Source organism: Peromyscus maniculatus, chromosome 22 (genome assembly GCF_049852395.1).
Source record: "Peromyscus maniculatus bairdii isolate BWxNUB_F1_BW_parent chromosome 22, HU_Pman_BW_mat_3.1, whole genome shotgun sequence".
NCBI classification, from domain to species: Eukaryota; Metazoa; Chordata; class Mammalia; order Rodentia; family Cricetidae; genus Peromyscus; species Peromyscus maniculatus.
Window position 1 is genome coordinate 55896787 of NC_134873.1, and position 18783 is coordinate 55915569.

The 18783-nt window shown below is 44.8% G+C and overlaps 1 protein-coding gene across 2 annotated transcripts in view; it reads left to right on the forward strand.

Moving 5' to 3' along the window:
- The window catches only part of Socs5 (suppressor of cytokine signaling 5), a 39262-nt gene that overhangs the window by 16356 nt on the left and 4123 nt on the right, over window positions 1–18783 (forward strand). The window lies entirely within an intron of this gene.

An 18783-nucleotide genomic window follows, 5' to 3' on the forward strand; every position in this document is an offset into this window, starting at 1 on the left:
ATAAATGGTGCTGAGTGGAGGGAAAATAAAATTCTCCTAAGGAATGTTTTTACAAAACTCAGTAAAAACGAGGCGGTGGCATCCCACTTTGGGGAATTGTTAGTTTAGATAATGTGAGCTTGATGTGTGTTGAAGAGCAGCCATATTGGAACTGAATGGATTTTCAGTTGCTGGCAGACTGAAAAATAATTGTTTTGTTTTTCCGAGACAGGGTTTCCCTGTGTAGCTTTGCGCCTTTCCTGGATTCACTTGGTAGCCCAGGCTGGCCTCGAACTCACAGAGATCCGCCTGCCTCTGCCTCCCGAGTGCTGGGATTAAAGGGGTGTGCCACCACCGCCCGGCTTGAAGAATAATTGTAAGTGTGACCTACAAGTGCATTTCCCATATCCATCCAGCTTACTCAGGGAGGTCTCTCTCCTTAACTCACTTGTCCCCCCTTTTCTGGGAAGTTTTTTTAATGCTTCTTTTAGTTATTTTTCATTTTACATATAACTGTGGGTTGATAATATGAAGTAAGGTTGGTATTTACCAAGATCTACTTCTGTTTTAAATACACTTTTTTCCAACTTGAAAATTAATACACATTGAATCAAATGTTTAGAAATTTTTGAAAGAAAAAATGAAATTACAATAATCAATAACAATGCAGAGATCTTCACAGTGGTATTCCTTGTCTATAAGTTTAAAAATATTTTAAATTTATTTTTATTTCATGTACATAAATGTTTTGCCTGCATATTTGTGTGTATGCCACATGTATTCCTGGTGCCTGGAGGTCGGAAGGCATTGGATCCCCCAGAACTGGAGTTAGAGACACTTGTGAGCTCCCAGATAGGTGCTGGGAAGGAATCTGGGTCCTGCGTGGACAGCAAGTGCTCTCAGCTGCTGAGTGGTCCCTCCAGGCGCTCTCAGTAAGTTCGGTTTAGTTGAGTAGATCTGTGGGCCAGCAAAGGGGTTCAGCCAGGAAAAGTGCTTGTTGCACAAGCCGGGAATCCACGTTTGGGGAAAAAGAGAAAAGTTGCCACAAGTTGCCCTATGACCACCACATGCACCTGCACACGCACACATCATACATGTGCTCACATGCACAGGAATGATTTTTAAATGTTTGTATATAGGTGCTTTCGGTACTGAAATCAACTTAGATGAACTATTTTTAATTTTCTTTTAATATCATGAACATTTCCGGGATAATCAATGATTCTGAAACAGGCATTCTAGTCCAAGAAAGTACCTCACAACAGAACCAATTACACACTCCGTTGTTCGAATCTTAGATGGTCTTCTTTTTAAAAAAAAAAAAAAAAAAAAAAAAAAAACATTATTTGTTTGTTTGTTTGTTTATTTTGGTTTTTCAAGACAGGGTTTCTCTGTGTAGTTTTAGTGCCTGTCCTGGATCTTGCTCTGTAGACCAGGCTGGCCTCAAACTCACAGAGATCTGCCTGGCTCTGCCTCCAGAGTGCTGGCATTAAAGGTGTGTGCCACTGCCACCCAACAGATGGTCTTTTAATAAAAAATACCCAGAGCCAGATACCAAGGTGAAAGCTGAAAGACCAGAGAAGCAGAACAGCAGCCACTAGTTCTAGGTCTACGAAATCCTCAGACTAAAGAGAGAGTTCCTGTCTCCTCACGCCTTATATACCTTTCTCTGCACTGCCATATAACTTCCTGGGATTAAAGGTGTGTGTTCTTCCCAAGCAAAGGCCTGAGATCTCAAGTGCTGGCATTAAGGGTGTGTGCCACCACTGCCTGACCCCTGTATCTAATGTAGAGGCTGGCTCTGTGCTCTGATCCCCAGGCACATTTATTAGGGTACACAATATATCACCACAGTCTTCCAGTGCTCTGCTCATGCTCTGTGTGTGTAAATCTTAAATCCTTATCTGATTAGTTTTTTAGAATAAAGTTAAGTTTGTGAAGCTGTGAGTGAAAAAGTTCTGCATGGTTTTGAAGTTCTAATATATTTATATGATACAAAATGCTATGTGGATTTAAATTCTCATGAGAAAATGCAAAATTCCTATATTCTTACTAAATAGTTCTATTAAAAACCATCAAGGTTGCCCAGTGGATAAGGGCACTTGTTGCCAGGTCTAACGGTCTGAGCTCAAGTGTCAGGACGCACATGGTGGAAGCAGAGAACTGACTCCCATAAGTTGTCCTCTGGCCTCCACATGCTCACTACCACCACCACCACCACCACCACCACCACCACCACACACACACACACACACACACACACACACACACCCCACACACATGAAAATTAATTTAAAAAGGCAAAGAAACAAGAACTTGCCGGGTTGGTAGGTAAAGATCTTGCATCACATTTCAATTGACATCTGTAATGATTTCCTCTATAATGACCTTACTTCATATTTATCGAGTATACATCTGATTATTTTAACTCTCTGCCATATGCTGACAGTGTTTTGTTCTACTTCCACCTTACAGTTCTCCTCGGGGTATGTGTTGTGTTGATGTCACTGGTGGTTTGTGTGAGCATTTGGACACCTGGTCCCCAACGGATGGCACTGTTGGGTGGCTAAGGAAAGGTGGCCTTTGGAGGGACTGTGTCACTCAAGGCAGGCTTTTAGAGTTTAAAGACTCTAGCCCTTTAGAGTTTGTTGTCAGTTCAAGATCCCAGCTCCTAACTCTTTTGCTGCTGCCTGCTGCCATGATTGTCTGCCATGGTGGAGTCTTACCTGCCGCTATGACTGTCTGCCATGGTGGAGTCTTACCCCCTGGAACTGTCAGCCTAAATAAACTCTTTGTTCTGCAAATTGCCTTGGTCACACAGTTTGTCACAGCAACAGGAAAAAAGAACTAATCCAGTCACTGAGGGTTTTGTTTTGTTTTGGGTGGTTTTGGGTAGGATTTTTGTTTTGTTTGTTTGTTTGGTGAAGTCTCATTGTTTATCCAGTCTTGTCTCAAACTTTACATTCCTCCTAAGTTGGTCCTCAGCCCTGGAGTGCTGGAATTACAGGTGTTGGCCAACACCCCAGCTTCACCGAGCCTCTGCTCATGATTTTCTTTGGTTTCTTTCTAATGCATTTTGGTTCAGTGGGTTTTCCCATCACTTTGAGATGTGTTCCATCTCCGATGTTTACAACTATAACTTTTACATTTTTAATTTTATTTTTTTAAAGCAAAATCTTCCCATGTAGCAGTTGATCTGATGCCTTGGCCTCTTGAGTCTGGAAGTGCAGGGATGTACTGGCATGCTCAGCTTGTTACCACTCTTTTAAATGGCAGATTATGTTGTTCTAATCCTTTGACTTCTCACTGTTCCTCCACAACAATTTGATACTACTTGGGTTTTGAGAAAACTTGTCCCTTGACATTTTATTACCATACACTTCCAGAAAGGATGGTAGATAGTTGACAGACCAGTATTTGGATATCTACTGTAATTAATTGGTCAGAGTTCTAATATCTAAATATAAAAAGATTTCAGAAATTTAAGAAACAATGGGAAGAGGAATTTAAACTAAGGACTTCCACTCAGGCCTTCTGCTAGTAGTAGAAATTTTTGAAAAGGAGGAACTGGACACATTCCGACTCTCTTTACATTCGTATTAAGTGCGTGAATGTTTTGCCTGCATGTGTGTGATTACCACAGCCCCCCTGGTTCTTAGTTCCTCCTGCTTGCTCAGGAATAGCTCTCATCTGATGAGCTAGTCTTCTGAGCTAGCTCTCTCAAGGGAATGGGACTTCCTAAAACCGAGGGAGAAGTACCCTGTAGCACGGGTTTGCCGGAAAACTCACAAACCCAGTAGCTGCTTCTCTCTGCTTTACCCCAAACATCTGTTTTGTCGTTGTGGAATAATAGGTCATTTCTATTTTCTTCATTATGCTTTTACGTATTTACAAAATACATGAGACTTCTGGCACATGTCATGAAGAATCTTTCTGAACCTAGGTCTAGAAACTACAGACCATGACTAAAGAGAGAAACACTTGCAGAGACAAGATGAGGGCTTGCCAGAGATGCTTAGGAACAACTGTGAACACACACATTTCCACACTAGAGAGCTAGAAGAAAACATTAGTCATCAAAAGGGATTCAAATTTGGTATGGTGGTGCATGGTTTTAGCCCCAACACTTGGAGGAGAGGCTGGTGGACCTTGATTTCAAGACCAGCCTCATCACCATGGCAAGATCTACATAGTCTTGAAAAAAAAAAAAAGATTTTTAGTTGTTTCTTGGCATTTGATGGGTCAGATTTTGTTTCAAGTCTGTTAACACACTGGAGGTTTTTGATGGGCTTGTTTATGGTGATATTTTATTTGTACTGAAATGCGATTTTAATTTTATGTTAATAAATAAAGTTGCCGGGGGGTCAGAGCTATTAGAGCCATAGCAAGAGCGTGGTGGTTAGAAGAGCTAGGTAGATTTCTGTGTGTTCAGGGATACAGCCAGTATTGGAGACATACGCCTTTAAGACCTGGAGGGAGGGCGGTACTTACAGGCAGTGATGAGGCAGTCATGTGGTTGGGTTTAGAACCAATGAGAAGGCAGAACAGAAAGACTATTTAAACACAGACAAACAGGAAGTAGCTCTCTCTCGGGAAAGTTAGGAGCACTGCAGGAGGTAATATTTTATCTCTGAGCTCTGACCTCTCGGCTTTCTCTTTTACATTGGCTCTGTGTTTCTTATTTTAATAAGACGATTGGTTACATCTACACTTGTTTCAGAGTAAAATTACTGCAAGGTGATGGATAAAGTAAGTAAGATATTTAACTTGGGATTTATATCTTAATTTTAGCTAGTGTGTTTCTCTGCACTTACTAAGTGAATCTAAAACATCTGATTTGCTTTCACCCTTTCCAGTACCTTTCTCAGTCAGCTCTCTGAAAAAAAGACTAAGTTGAAGGTATTTACATTTTCTTTTTTCTTAGGTGGGAGAGCAGCTAGATCACCTGTAAATAAGTAAGAAAAGAAACTACCCGATTGGTTTCTTCCTTTGATTTATTGCAAGCTGTCAAATTATTTGAAGCTAGTTATTTCTCTTTGGAACTAAAATTGGGCTAGAAGAGTGTTATCCTTAAGTATGTAAATGAGTGGTAAACGTATGCTAAGCAATTTTAGATAAAAAGGACAGTGTTCTTAGAAGCACTTGAGTTCTTAGATGTGTCTTGTGGTGTTGCTTTGGGCACTTTGGGTCACTGGCATTAGGAAGGAAGGAGACAATCGGAACACATTTACTCCACAGTAGTCTTTGTGAGTTATCAGGAAGTTCCCCGGATTAGACACTTGGCTGGAGTAAGATACCCTAACTTCTTCGGGGGAAAGTCACTTGCTTTGTTCAGCCAGCTTCTTGCTCAACTGCCTTTTGGTGTGAAGAGAGATGTGAAGTGGTCTTGGTGTCTTCTGCCCTGGGACGAACGGCCTTACAGAGTGGGCAGATGGTTCTCCTAGTCACACGTGGGTCCAGTGCTCAGGGACAGGCCTTGCTTCCTCCCTGCAGATGGAAGCAGGCAGGAGTACCTCGCCAGCAGTCTCCCTGGGTGTACTCAGCCTTGCCTTCTGCTTCTGTCACCAACACAGGCAGCTCCTCTTCCATTGGTTGCGCCCCAGGAGCTGCCACGGTAGAGCCCGGAGCTGTACTTGCCTTGCAGCCTGTTGTCCTCATAAGAGAGGTGGTAATGGTTCCTATTTTTAGATGGCAGGGTTGAGACATCTCACCCAGCTAATGAATGCTTGAACACGACACTGGGTCCGGCTGAATCTAAAGCATGTGTTACTTGTGTTAGAGCTTAGGATCTGCCAGGGATGCTGGCAGATAAGAAACATTTCAGTGACCGATATGTTGGTTATATATCACACAAGACACTTTTCCATAGAGAGTGAAATTAGGATCTTATGGTTTCTAAATGTACAGTATCGTAGAGTACAATTTAAACTATAGCAGTTTTTATAGACTCAAAAGGAATTTTGAAACTCAAAGGAGCAAGTATTATGTTGCTGGACCTTGTCCAGGACTGTACAGATTAGCCATCCATAGTTTATATTGTAGATGAGCTGTGTGTAGCTCCAACTGCTAAGGAACATTGAAGTCTCAACACTCTTTCCTAGGAAAAATATAGAAGCTTGAATGATTGATAGAAATCTCAGTCTGGCAGGTATTAGACATAGGAAGATACTTAGGTTTGTGGTGTGACCCAGAAGACTCAAAGGGAAATGGGTTTTTAAAAGGGAAAAAAGCAAAGCCCTGAAGATAGGCAGTGTTGTAGCATGGCCAAGCCTCTGCTGTGTGTCCTCAGGAGCACAAGGCTTCATGTGTATGTGTTCTGATCGTCACGGCACACCCGTGATGTAAGTATTACGTCATGCCAAAAGCCCACTTCGATTCTGCAGTGTGAGGTGGTCAGGCCAGAGGGCAGCTCCTCCCAGCCCCTAAGTGTTTTAACTCTTTCCAGCCTGCACCTTTTCCATTCCGCCGCCAGATCAAGAAGCAGAGTGCTGGTCTGGCCTAAGAGTAGGGTGTGTGGCGGGCCTAGAGCTTCCTACCACGTGCCACTGCAAGTTAGAATTGGGGATATGATTTCAGAAATGAAAAATGTAAAACAATAGTTGTTTAATCAGAAAAAAGACCTCGAATTGTCCTTCTGTAGCTGAGGAGTATTATTATGTAACACTGGGACTCTTAATCTCTCTGCCTCCCTCCCTCCCCCCTTCTCTCTCCCTTTTCCTGCATGGAGAAATACAAGAACTTCTTAGGTATCATTTCTTTAAATTGGGCATGTGATAGCGAACACATTCTTAGCAATAGTGAGCTTAGTGTAAATCATTAGTTACAGAACACTACAGGTGTCTTGCAGGCTTTCATAGTCGATGGAGACTGGAAACCAGAACATTCAAAGCTGGGACATTATCTCACTGAGAATACTTTCCTACTGTGTAAAAGGCTTGGGTCTAACAACCCTCCCCAGCATTACCAGGAAGAAAATACCATGAAACCAGCGCATCCATCGTAGGGCTGTGAATAACACTGTTTGCTCTGGATTCGTGTTGTGAGAACATTGACTCGTGAGCCAGGGGCTTCTGGTTAAGTGTGTGATTGCCGCCTCTGTCACATTTGAATGTTAGAGCTCCTGCTGGTAGAATCATCGGAGACAAGTGTGGGGGCCAGAAGCCCGTGCCAGGTGTTCTCCTCTCATGACCCACGCTTTTCTTGGAGATGAGTCTCTCCCTGGACCTGGAGCTCACACGTTGCTGACTAGCTGGCCAGGGGTCCCCTGCCCCAGCTCTCCTTGTCTCTGTCGTCCCTCCTGCCCTGAGGCTGTAGACATGCAGCACTGCACTGGAGTGTATGTGGGTCCTGGGGGCCTGAACTGAGTCTCGCGTCAGGCAGCAGGCACTTCTCCCCATCCCGTGTCTCTGCCTCATTCCAACCCCACATTGCCGGGTTTGGAGGAGCCATGGGAGGACTGATTACCAAGTTAAAAAGAGCATTTGCTGTCACTTAGCTGGTCATATAGAAAAGTGTACCAAAACAGAGTGTACTGTTTAACAGATGGTTTGTTTTGAGACAAGGTCTTCTGTTTAGCCCAGGCTGGTCTAGTTTCTTATTTGATATCTGGTTGTTTTATTGTGTTTAAAAAAAAAAAAGGCCTATGTAATTTTTAAATTATTACATAATATATATAAGGCAAATTATAAATTTTAAGGGCTATCCAAAGAATAGTTAATAAGAAAAAAAAACGATGATCCCATTACCCAGACTAAGAAAGGGAAATTTATCCAGTGCTTTAGAAGCCTCCAGGGTGGCTCTCTTAATTCTGTATATTCCCTCCAGTAGGCAGCTGCTGTCCTGACTTGACTAACATGTTCTTGGTTTTTATCTTTTTGTTATATATGTATGTTTAAACAATACATTTTGGAGACTATTTGAAAGATAAATGTATTTGTAATGTGTGTATTGATCTGTTCTTTGTCTGTTGTGGAGATCTTTGTATATTGATAGAAGTTGTTTCCCTCCTGTAATATAGTATTCGGTTATATGGATATATGTGTGGACTAATGAGTTCACTTACATGTTGGTATGATAATCTTAATCACAGCATTTCAAAAGTTAAATTGATTATCTTTCTCCAAACCCTGACTTGCTGACACACTTCTGCCTTACATGTCCTTTCTCAGAAAAAGCATCTCTATCACCCATTTGCCCAAGCTAGAAACCTGCCCAAGTTGTCTTGCCCACTTCCAGTTCCTCATTCTGCATCCTCAGTCCTTATAGATTTGACTTCTGAACATCTCACCTCCATCTCTGTTGTTAACTGAGCTTTTTGTTTGTTTGGGTTTGGGGTTTTGTTGTCATTTGAGATAGGGTTTCTCTGTGTAGTCCTGGCTGTCCTGGAACTTGTTCTGTAGACCAGGCTGGCCTCGAACTAATCATAGAGATCCACCTGCCTCTGCCTCCTAAGTGCCGGGATCAAAGGTGTGCGCCACCCCGTCAGCTATTAATTGAGCTCGTACTTGCATTCGTCTTCAGTGGGCCCCAGCCTAGTCCTGTGCTCCTGTAGCATGGACTCCAAAGCCTGCTTCTCTGCCGCTTCCTCTCAGCACCCCCTGCCTTACCTCCTAGGCTGTGCTGACTTGAGCCGCCGTTGTTCATGCTCCCTCCTCTGCTCTATCAAAACATTTATGTATTCTCTTTGTCCTAATTCATTCCTTTTCATTCTTCAGGACAAAATTCTGAGGACCACCTCCCCAGGAGTTCCTAGTCACTGACTGCAGACAGGCTGTCTTGCTGTGATGGTTAAGACTGTATTATTTAATGTTGCCATCATTGAGACCTAATGTTTGCTGAGGCGCGGCTCTTATCCGACACAGTCCGGACCAGCTGTCTGTAGATTTTAATCAGATGATTCACACATTAAAATCTAGCTCTGATTTTTAGCAAATGTAATTACAGGGTTGTCAGCTTTTGGTTAAGGGAGCTGGTCCTAGGTTGAGATGAGAGTATCTCTTGGCGGGTCCCTACCTTCCATCTTAGAGAACTCTATCTGAACATACCAGAAGCCAGTTTGAGTTTTTAAGTTTTTTAACTCTCTTGATACGTTCTAAATTTAGGCTCTTTATAGGTCTTTGCTACATGATTTTTCAATTCATTCAACTATTTTCATTGAGTATTCCAAAAATCATTCTACTTAGGCTTCCAATCTTCCCACATTCCATTATGTTGATCAGCATTAATTAAATCCTGTCATTTAATATAAGTGGCATCAGCAGGTCTGGAACCCATTATAACTGACAGTATAACTCACAGTTTTTTTGAGTTCACATACATCCCTTTATTGTTACATTGTGTACATTGTAGTAGTGTAACTTGGGAGGTTGAATTATATGATCATTTAAACTCGTAAAACAACTTTTATATAGATCTATTGCATGTGTTTCAGCCTAATGTTAGCACTAATGATAAATAGCCATCTAATGGATAACAACAGATAACAAAGTCACACATAGTGTTTAGGTAATTAAAAATACATGTTTTTTATATAGTTCTCAGATTCTTCCAAGATGTTTAAAAATATGACTGCCATGCATCCCTAGACTTGTGGGTCAGCCCTAATGGTCGTATTAACATGGTAGTATCATTTTCCAAACCCTGAAATGCCTGAAGAATAGCAGAAAAACTGTCCGTCTCCTGTACCGGCTTGCCAGAAAGACTTTGATCCGTCCACTAGACCTACTTTCCTTCCTGTCGTGGAAGTGCTTCACGTGTGCTGGGGGGGGGGGGGGGGGTTGCTGAGCTGAGTCGGCTCCGGCCGAGTCTTTCCTCCCATGGTGCCATGCGTTGTCTCACAACTTGCTGAATCTATTTCTCAGAACACCTGGGGTGGTCGGTCGCACTGCAGTGCACTCCTGGAAACTACTTCAGTTCCTCTGTTTTCTAGAAAGTGGGTAATAGGTACGGCTGGGTGTAGAGAGCCTTTGTACTAGTTAGCTTCTTCAATGTGAATTCTTGTAGTAATGGAATTCGACCTGATTTTCCTTAATTCTAATTTATTATTCTATTAAATAGTTTTCAACAAATGCCATTTAACTTACAAATGCATTATGAAACCAATTTCAAATTTTTACTCCTTGAGGAACGTAATAACTATATAGAGAATTGTTTTGAATAGCTAAGAAAGATTGTAATAGATGTGCACTTTCATTCTAGAAGTAGATACACTTGACATTTAGTGCTTCTTTTGACCCTATATAACTGTATGAAACCACAAAGTAAAAGAGTTGTAATGTATATCTCAAAAGATTTCTGCTCTAAACTAAGTACATTTCCAAAAAGTTAGCGACAGAAACTCAAATGTAACATTAAGATATTTGAAATGCATTCTTAATTTTTGCCTCAACTATCAATCACTGTCAGAATTTTTAAACTTAAACAAAGTAGGCCCCACTGTCTTCCCCAAAGACCGTCTGTGGAATAGAGTTTTGTCACAGTGCAGTCTGGAGAGTCTCCATATTAAGAGACCTGACTTGGCATGTTCGTCTGTGGAACCTCCGGGGCTTTGGTGCTGGAAGCTCTCATCTTCTTGTGTAAGTTTCCTCTGACATTGTAACATCCCATCCTGCAGGAAGCTCCTTAAACAGGAAGGAAAAAACTCAAGAGCTTCCGGAAGTCCCTGAAACTGACCAGATTCCCTAGGCCCTGCTCCGCCAGAGTCAGCAGTAGTAAGCAATAAAAGCTGAAGATCCTCTTCATGAGTGGAGCCAGGCCGCAAGAGGACTGTGAGGCCTGGCCAGCTGCCTAGAAGAGGCAGAACCCAGCTGAGTTGCCTGACGAGGTCAGCGCCTGGAAAGCACACTCTCCATGTTGAGCTGTCTGTAGGCTGTGCAGTGGGCTCCAGGTTCCCAGGTTTGTTAGCTGTCTGTGCTGGGGTGGGCCTTGGTGATGCAGCTGTCTTTGAGTCATTTCTGTTCCTTAAGTGACCCCAGTCATGGTTCACCAAGATGGACTTTGGTGATATCTGTCCTTTGGTCTGTCGTGGTATCTGGGGTGAGTAGACATGTGCTGGGTCTTCTCAAGAAAAATTTTGTCATACAACATGATTGGCGTCCTCCCAGGCAGGCCCAAAGATGAGTTGGAGAGGGGTGAGCACATAGCCTGGCTGTGTGTGACAGGGCGCGCTACCGAGACTGAGCAGCCCGAGCGGGAGCAGCCCTGGAGGCCATTCTGATAGGGCTGTCCTTTTCTGATGGCATGTTTGTGCCACAGCAGTCGCGCGGTTCTTGCTCTGGGTAGCAACTGAGGCTGAGCCGCCAGCATTAGGACTGTCCCTCCCAGGATGGCAGTCTTCATCGTGTGGTGTGGAGTGGCATGCCTGCTTGGTGAGCAGGGCCACCATGTGAATATGGAGTTGCCCTGAAAACAGTTAAAAGTTTAGAGGGAATCTCACAGTCTTTGAGATTCCAGCATGAAGGTCAAGATTGTCATTAAGCATCAGCAAAGGGTTGCCTGCCTCTCTTGTGTGTCGTTAAAACGCATCAGAGGCCAAGATGGCGGCCAAGCAGGAGCTTGTTTGTGCAGAGGAGCAATTGTAACAAGGAGATGCTGCCGCGTCCTCCATGTAGCCTCTGGTTTGACAAGCAACGTAGATGAACGGGAGGATGAGAGGTGGTAAAAGTGATAGAGAGCCCTCGAATCCAGCCTTCAGTAGAAGAAGGGAAAAATCTGATCCAGCGTGCAGATGGGGACCTTCCTCACCCATGGTCCTGTGCAAGAAACTAGGGTGGTCAGGAAATACTCGGCACCTGAGCTGCTGGAGCCAGGGAAGACTTAAACAAGCAGAGAAAGAGCCTGTCAGCCTGGCTTGTGAGGCTGTGGAACCTTGGGAGCAGATGGCACCAGCTTGACTGCAGGAGACAGAAAAACTGAGTAATGTCACTACCGTCTCTTAAGAAAGGCTGAGACTGTATGAGGCAGTCAGCCCCTGATGGGATGGCTCACCAAGGCCATTAGGGCCACTTGCTTCTCTCCCTCTGAGGTCCTACAAATAGCAGGGGGAGGGACCGTGGAGGAGGCAGACACTTCTGAGGGAACTGGGAATAGAGGAAGCTGTGTTTGAACCCCAGTTCACTGGGCCAGATAGAACTGTGTTCACAGAGGAGTTAAAGAGAAGTTGGTTGGAGCAGCTGGTGTGGAGCTTTAATGGCCTTGCTGAGCCCTTCAGCGGAGGAAGATCTTTATAAAAAGGAGCGGATTTGACAGATGCCAGTAACTTAGACCAGTGTGTAGACAGTGTTCGTTTATTAAGAAAACCTAGAGGTGATTAAAAAAATAATGGTTGCCTGACAGTGGTGGCGCACGCCTTTAATTCCAGCACTCAGGAGGCAGAGGCAGGCGGATCTCTGAGTTCGAGGCCAGCCTGGTCTACAGAGTGAGTTCCAGGACAGACAGAGCTACACAGTCTTGAACAAACAAAAAGAAAGAAAGAAACAGAGAAGAAAGCGGTAAAGCAGAGGAGGAGGTCTGTCGGGGTTCCTCGGAGACAAAGGTGACAAGATTTCCTAAGGAAAAAGTTATAGACGGCCAAGTTGTGTGCTGCTCGGGGGCTTCTGGAGGGCCTTGAAGCCTGAGGAGACATCCATGCTAGAACAGTACAGGTGAAGATGACCAAGTCTGTCCCAGGTAGATAATTATCCCCCCAGACTGAGCGGGGAGCTTCTGCTAGGGTGGACATGGTTTGCCCAATCAGGATCTCCTCCCCCAACGGCCAGGTGTGGTGAATGAGGAGGCAAACGCCACAGCTGCATCCACAGTACCAAACCAGAGCCCGGCCGCCCGACCCAGGAGCCAGCAGGGGAAAGAAGACCACGTTCCCCTTTGCCGGAGTAGGGGAGTTCATTAGGTATGGAGAAATAGGAGGCTCCTTGGAGGGGCTCCAGGATACGGAAACACAATGGCTCCCAGAGACTGACCAAGGGTTACAGGGAACTAATTAAGTTAGCTCCCCCTGTCCATGCTTTGTGCCTTCATCTGTGGAGGAAGCAGTTGATCCAAATGGATGTTTCCATGTTGCTTGTTTAGGACTTTAGTATCTGTTTCCCTTGCTGAGACCAGGCAAGAAAGAATGTCAGAGTGCTTCACCAAGCTCCTCTTTGGAACTCCACCGTTTTTATGAGATGGTGGTTCCGGATGTTGCCTATCCTCTGGAAAAGACTTGGTTATGTAGATGACGGAATGCTGGTCTCTGAGTGCTGAGATTTGGAAAGCCATCAGAGAGACACCCAGGCGCACTGGTACTTCTGCCCGCTTTACCATCCTCCTGGGACTCGGTTAATCGAAGGGAGAGAAAAACATCCAAAAGGTACACTACATGGGTGGAGAAGAGCATTGCTGGAGGCCATAAGCTTATTGAATGGAAACCCTATGCCAGGGGTGGCCTACCTTCCTGTGATGTTGGCCAAGGAAGCCCAAGACCCCACAAGCCTTTATAGCTACTGCTGTTGGTTGTATACCAGAACTGGACGGTAAGACCGCATTGCTGAAGACCCTACGTGAGCACGCTTTGGCTGTAGGACATGGAGAAATGAAGCTGGGACTGGACTGGAAACTCCCACGCTGCTGGCTGTTTTTCAGAGTGCCAAAGGGGGCCATGCAGGCTAACGGTGGAGAATTGCCACAAACATTCCCGCGTGGCTCCGGACCCATCATGCTGTAACACCAAAATGCCCGGCAGAATGTGCCTCCGTGTGTACTAGTGGCTTGGCTCTGTGGATAAGAACAACAGCCTTCGGATTGGACTTAGGGCCTGCCCCACAAGCAGGAGTCGAGCCTGGCACTGGGAGCCCGAACAGACCTATAGCTAGGGAGTCAGAGGTCCCAACGGGGAAGCAACTTCTGTGACTTTTTAGATGGGTGTGATATGCCTATCAAACTGTCTGAACTGTCTTCCAAACGTGTTTACGTCCATAGATCAGCTCAATTCATAAGCAGTGTGAAGCTCCTGAGAACAGGTGACTGCCACTGTGACATGGTGACCTATTTCTTTGCCGTAGGTGGACATCTGTAGTCACCCTCTCCAAGGCTCTGGGATCATTGCTGAAAAGGGAGCAGAAAGAGTGTAAGAACGGAAGGAAGGGTAGAATGTTGCCCCGGTTTCCTCCAATATTAAAACATCCCACCTCTGCAGCAATCTCCTTAAGCAGGAAGGTAAACAGCTAAGCATAGCTCCAGGAAGTCCCTGAAACTGACCAGATTCTCTAGGCCCTACCCACACACTCCCACTTCTGCTCAGATGAGTGGAGTCGAGCTGCAGAGACGACTGAGGTCAGACGAGCTGCCTGGAAGAAGTTTAGACTAACTGAGAGGTACCTGGAAAGGATCCTCCCCACTCTCCAGCCTGTCAAGCTATGTTTCCAGCTTTGTGAGCTGTCACCCATGCTGGGGTTGGCCTTGGTGACACAGCTGTCTTTGAGTCATTCCTGCCCCTGTAAGTAATGCCTTGCCTGTAGGGTAAAAATGCCTGAGCCCAGTTCCTGGCTTTGAAAATCCACCAGTCCCTGAGCTTGAAATCTCTGGAAAACCCTGCCCCCAAGAAACCCTATATAAGACCGCCTCCCATTCAGTTCTCTGCAGCATCTGGCTCTGCAGCATCTGGCCCAAGCAGAGGCAGCCATCCTCTGTGTCTTTCCCAATAGGTTGCTGGTGTGTAGTTTGTCGTGCAGTGTGACTGTGGTATTCCTTGGCTCCTGACTGCTGGGATACCTTTCTCCTCATTTCTGTAACACTTGTACAGGGGATACCGTTCACTTTAGAGCTGCAGATTTACATCACATGCCTTTGAGTCATTCCTGACCTGTAAGTGACCCCAGTCTGCTCAGGGTTCACAAGATGGACTTGGTGGTGTCTGTACTACCTCTTGTCATGCAGTTCCTTTCTGGGGTCGACGGTAGGTGTGGATTGTGGGTCTCCCCAGGAACAGTGGTCAAACAACCCCTGTGTTCCCTGATGGTGTAGATGTGTTCTGCATGTCCTAATGGTTCATGGAGCTTATGAGCAGCTGCGTGAGATGTGTGGGTTTAGGTTTGGTTGTTTTGTAAGATGGTCACTTCTTCATGTATAATTTGTTTGATAGGAAAACGTCTTCAGAGAGCAACAGAATCTGTAAACTCAGAAAAAAGTTGGACTTGGGAGTTTCTTGAGTGTGACAACTCCTTTTGTGTTTAGATGGCACCTCTTTGTTATCTCAAAACTCTACAGTCTAGCTAGGGCACAGTCAACTTTCTGAAAAGGACCGGAAAGAAAATTTTGGTTTTGTATGTTACATATAATTCCTGTGAAGTGTTCTTTGTGGGGCTTTGGTTTTGGTCCATGTCTTGCCTGTCTACCCCAACCCCAAAAGGTCTTTCAATATAGGCCCTGACTGGCCTTGAACTCAGAGATCCCCCTGCCTGCCTCTGCCTCCTGAGTGCTGGGAATAAAGAGATCCACCACTATGTCCAACCTGGTTTTTTTTTTTTGTTTGTTTGTTTTGTTTTTTAAATCCCTTTAAAAATTTAAAACTGGGAACTTGAGAGTTGGCTCAGTGGTTACAAGCACTGACTGCTCTTCCAGAGGACCCAGGCCTAATTCCCAATACCCACATGGTGGCTCATGTCAGTCCCAGTAACGCCATCTTCTAGCCTCCATGGGCACCAGGCACATGTATAATACACAGATGTACATGTGGAGACACACACGCGCGCACAAACCCTACACATAAAAATAAATTTTAAAAAATTAAGTCATCTTTAGAGCACGTCCCTACAAAAACAGGTCACAGGCCACATTTGTTCAGGATGACTCCACCTCTACCACAGAAGTTGGGAACCAAAGTCAAGTCTGTCCGAGTAGAAAAGGAAGTCTAGTTGAGTGTATTCTATTGAAAGGAAAGGAGAGGGCGGTGGGCATCAGAAGACTCAGCACGGGGAACGTGGAGGTCCTGCACTGGGAAGAGAATCAGTTAGGTTATTTTCAGAAAGTAAACACAGGTCACATAGAGAAGACGAGAAATTGGTAGTGTTAGTTTTCAAGGGCTACGCTTGAAACTGGAAAATAGTGGGGTGATGCTCCCACACTTGCCAGAATAAATTATTTCTAAGCCAGGATTTTATTCTGGAAGAGGAAAAAAAAAACAAGAATGAAATAGGATAGTTTATGATAGAAGAGAAATAAATTGCCGGAATAACATAAAAAAGGAGAGTCACGCCAGGCGGTGGCGCTCACACCTTTAATCCCAGCACTTGGGAGGCAGAGGCAGGTGGATCTTTGTGAGTTCGAGGTCAGCCTGGTCTACAGAGCAAGATCCAGGAAAAGCGCAAAGCTACACAGAGAAACCCTGTCTCAGAAAAAAAAAAAAAAAAAAAAGAGAGTCACAGGATGGCACTGCCGGCCGTTGTCGGTCTTCACCGAGGGTTGCTGACGATCTGTTGAACACTCAGATACCAAGAAGACAGGGAAGAGAAGCAGTGGTGTAAGAAGGGAAATGGCTGGCCTCTGGACAACATTCGTGTGGTCAGAGTGAAAACAGTCAATGTTAATTTAACCAGAAAATGGGCTTTAGCTCTTTCGTGGAAAGAAGGTTAAGGGAAAATGTACATTGATACCGTGATCTGAAGATCAAAACCCACCATCTTCAATTTACAGTCATCAGATAATCTCCAGTACTGAGAGACGAATTAGTAACACTACAAACATGTTATCCAGAAACAGAAAAATACCTACAGAAACGGCTCATTAAGAACTTAGTAATTTTCTTGAATTTCTGGGGATGGGCATGACTAGAAGAATGTGGCTAATGGTGATGTTTCTTGCTTTAAAACCTTTTAGAGCAGGGCGAGGTGGCCCACTCCCGTAACCCTACTGCTTGGAAGGTTTTGGCAGGATTGCCACAGGTTCAGAGCTAGCCTAGGCTACATAATGAATCTCAAACCAAAGAGCCTTCTAACAGAACTTGAACTTGAAGCTGTGAGTTGAGCAGAGGTTTTTAAATGCTTAAAGAAGGAAGGAACGAGGGTGGGGCTGAGATGTTGGAAAAGCACACCTACAAAGACCGTAGTCACCAGGAACGGGGCAGGAGTTAGTCTGTGTGGAACAGGCCTTGGGAGAAAAGAGCTGAAGTGTTAATTTAACAGAAGATGAACAGCGAGGAGACAGCCAAGCACAGCTGTGTTAGTGTTGAGGGCTTCGAACCCCACCCAGTAGACACTGGCTTCCCTGTGCGTGCGCATCCTTCGGGCTCACCATGTCCTTTACTATGGAGTCCTCAGAAAGCACCTTTTGGGTAGATGCACATTCCCATGCTGGTGTTGCTGTTGGGTGAAGAACATTGTTGATCCAGAAGCCTGGTCTGTAAGAAGTGACCAGGGAGATGCCTAAGGAACTTAAGAAATGACCATTGTCCCTGAACTCTAGGAAACACAAGCTGATGAGATGGCTCGGCTGCCCATCAGGGTGCTTGCTTACAAGGGTTGTCAGAACCCATACCAGCAGGGAACCAGCTCCCCAGAGTTCCCTCACCTCCCCCTGCCCGACATGGCATGCTTGCAACTGTGCACACCAACATGTGCATGCAATAGTAACATGTTTCCTTTTTAAAAACAAGTGTTGATGATCAAAAGAATTCACATGAGCGTGTCAGCATTGCTGACTCGGCACAATCACAGAACACACCTAAAGCTGGTCCCCAGTATTCATGATGATTGTGAGGAATAGTGCTTACCAAGTTGATGAGTGCGGGAAGGTTAAAAGACTGTTTATTAAATGACAGAACGGACAGCGTGTGATGGAAGTTCTCTGATGTGATTTAAGGTGGTTTAAGTGGGTTTTCCGTGTCCTCTAGCAGCTCTGACCCTGCAGTGAGGGCTGTCTGTCGGAGTCTTCGCTGGTTTTGGGGAGTACCATAAACTGTCTTTTTAAGTGGTTTTTATTTGGGGGTGGGTGAAAACAGCTGGCAGATGTCTGGCTCGCGCCTCTGTCTTGCTGGGGCTACCGTGTCGCAGCCTTTTCCATTCCTGTTGATTTTCCTCGTCCACCACGAGCACTAGGGGGTTAAAGACGCCCTTGCCTTCAAGCGGAAAGTATTCTTCTCTCCTCCTTCACCTTCTCCTTCCTGCTCAAACTGCTTCCTTGGAAGCCTGGATAAAATGGATACGTTGTGGAGTGGGGACACAAGATGGGGCTTTACCAAGAGATGAGCCTGTTACTTGTAGAAACCAAGGGAGGGTTAGCAAGAAATATTGGGGAAATTACTGTTGAAATGTTTTGAACTAATTTTAAGGGTTTACACAAATGCGATCTTGATTATTAAAACTTAATTTTAAAAAGTAACCTTTAGATTACATTGGATGTGTGTTCATAAGTGAGTGTGTAACGTCAGAAAACAACTTGCAGGACTCTGTCCTTTCCACCGTGTAGGGCCAGAGAACTGACCTCATACCAGCAAGGTTGGCAGCGAGCACCTTAATAAACCTAGTTAATAACCTTAATAACCAAAACCTGGTTATTACAACTTTTGAAATTAAGTACCTATTTTCCCTTTAAATACCTGAGATGTCTAGTTACTTCAGGTGAAGAGATGCAATCCAGAGTCATAACGGAATTCAGCTGTTGCCTGGGAAAAAGCAGGCGTAGTTTGAGATAGCTTACTTCCTTTCAGTTAACTGGACTTCTCTCTGAAAGGAAATGAAAGTGTGGACTCGGCTGCCCAGAGTGGCTGTGGAGCCTCTGGGCCGTGTAAGGCCAGTTCTTGCCTGAGTTTCTGCAGTTTCCAGCTGCACAGGCCTC